This window comes from Schistocerca serialis, unplaced genomic scaffold, assembly GCF_023864345.2.
Source record: "Schistocerca serialis cubense isolate TAMUIC-IGC-003099 unplaced genomic scaffold, iqSchSeri2.2 HiC_scaffold_230, whole genome shotgun sequence".
NCBI classification, from domain to species: domain Eukaryota; kingdom Metazoa; phylum Arthropoda; class Insecta; order Orthoptera; family Acrididae; genus Schistocerca; species Schistocerca serialis.
This window is the reverse complement of record NW_026047796.1, coordinates 20,001-22,500: the sequence shown is the minus strand read 5'-3', so window position 1 is coordinate 22,500 and position 2,500 is coordinate 20,001.

Genomic DNA, 2,500 nt, shown 5'->3' with positions numbered 1-2,500 from the left:
TAACCCATATTGCGCCTTAACCTAACCCATATTGCGCCTTAACCTAACCCATATTGCGCCTTAACCTAACCCATATTGCGCCTTAACCTAACCTATATTGTCCCTTAACCTAACCCATATTGTCGCTTAACCTAACCTATATTGCGCCTTAACCTAACCCATATTGCGCCTTAACCTAACCCATATTGTCCCTTAACCTAACCCATATTGTCCCTTAACCTAACCTATATTGTCCCTTAACCTAACCTATATTGTCCCTTAACCTAACCCATATTGTCCCTTAACCTAACCTATATTGTCCCTTAACCTAACCTATATTGTCCCTTAACCTAACCTATATTGTCCCTTAACCTAACCTATATTGTCCCTTAACCTAACCTATATTGTCCCTTAACCTAACCTATATTGTCCCTTAACCTAACCTATATTGTCCCTTAACCTAACCCATATTGTCCCTTAACCTAACCGATATTGTCCCTTAACCTAACCTATATTGTCCCTTAACCTAACCTATATTGTCCCTTAACCTAACCTATATTGTCCCTTAACCTAACCTATATTGTCCCTTAACCTAACCTATATTGTCCCTTAACCTAACCTATATTGTCCCTTAACCTAACCTATATTGTCCCTTAACCTAACCTATATTGTCCCTTAACCTAACCTATATTGTCCCTTAACCTAACCTATATTGTCCCTTAACCTAACCTATATTGTCCCTTAACCTAACCTATATTGTCCCTTAACCTAACCCATATTGTCCCTTAACCTAACCCATATTGTCCCTTAACCTAACCCATATTGTCCCTTAACCTAACCCATATTGTCCCTTAACCTAACCTATATTGTCCCTTAACCTAACCCATATTGTCCCTTAACCTAACCCATATTGTACCGTAACCTAACCTATATTGTACCTTAACCTAACCTATATTGTACCTTAACCCAACACACGTTGGGCCTTAACCTGCTCTGTAATTGTCATACGACGCGTTAAATTAGTGTAGTGTTGCCTAACTGCAACCCCCGCAATATAGTTTGCTACTCGCACTGCCCGGTCCCCAGAGTATCGCTTCATGTTAAACACCTTGCAGCTATACACTGTAATGCGGATGGCAGCAGGACGTACATGCTCAATGCCCTTCGCAGTTGTTCATTGGCATTCGCATGGCGAAGCACAGCCTACGTTGTGGTACGGCTTGTGTCAACTGTCCGCTGATGTTGTACGTCCAAATCACACACTGTACTGCACATTGGTCCTCATGTACTGAATGATACATCGTGGTACATGTGTGACCGTACCACGACTGCGCCAACAACGGCGAACCATACGGTCCAAATATTGTGCACTCAGCTACGTGTCGTCTCCCTATAAGAGCTGGATTGAAGTATGGTATGCCGTGGATGGCGATCAGCATGAGCCGTCTGTTGATGTAGTGGCGCGTGTTGTCAGACGTAGTCGTCTCTTCTCACACACCGTGATAGCATGGTGCACTGCGTTCCACATCTGCGACATGCGACAGAGGCCGGTTGACAGTCGTTCGCGCAATGGACATCGCATACGTACGGGGGCCACCTTCCACGTGTTCGCGAAGCGTGCACATGTTGTTGCGTGTATGTGGGCAGACATAGTGTGTCGTGACACCTGACACAGGCATGCAACAATCGTTGAATTTGCAAATGGCGATGGACGTCTACGTTTGCTGGTGACGTTACGCAAATGAAGAACTGGTAAACCGTTGTGGTGCGGTTGTTCTCGCTAGAGGTGAATCAGTGATGGCGACGATCGGTTGAGCTACCAACCGGTTGTTTCAGCGATACCCACCATGCCCACGAACGTGAATGGCATGTGGGTGTGAAGCGATACGCGGCGGTGGCTGGGTGGGACCGTCCCCGGCCGGTGAGGGGGGGCCTCCCGGCGTGCTGGCCGCGCGGTGCGTGGGCGCACGCGCTACAGCCGGCTGGTGGGGGCGGCCAGTGGCAGGCGCGCCGGCCGACGGAGGCGGCAGGCGGCGCAGCTGCGCGCCGGCGCACCCTGCACGCGGCGCCGTGCGGCCAAAGTAGGTCCTCGCGGGCCCGGTGCGAAGCGCGGTGGACATCTGCAGTGTGCTGGTCCGATTGAGGACTGTGTGCGCTGAGGATGCGCCGCCGCCCGGCGCTCGGCGCCGCGACGCCGTCTGCTGCTCGGTCGCCTCTGCGGTTCTCGCAGGTGGATTGTATCGCAGCTGTGCGGACGTGTTGGCGCGTGCGCTGTGCTGGGAGAGTTCGCTTCGGCACCCAAGTGGGGCTTTTGTCCTTCTGTGGCGCTGGCGTTGGAGCTGCCGGCCACCGTAGGTGGCGCGTGTTGTCTCCCGCCGGCAATGCCACGACAGCACGCTCCCGGGCCTCTGTCGGCAGCGGCAAGCTCAGTTGGGAGCACGGGTGGTCGCACCTAAAGCGTCTACTCGCCAAACTCCGGGCGATTGCGCCTCTCTCGAACCCGACCAAGTACTTAGGACGG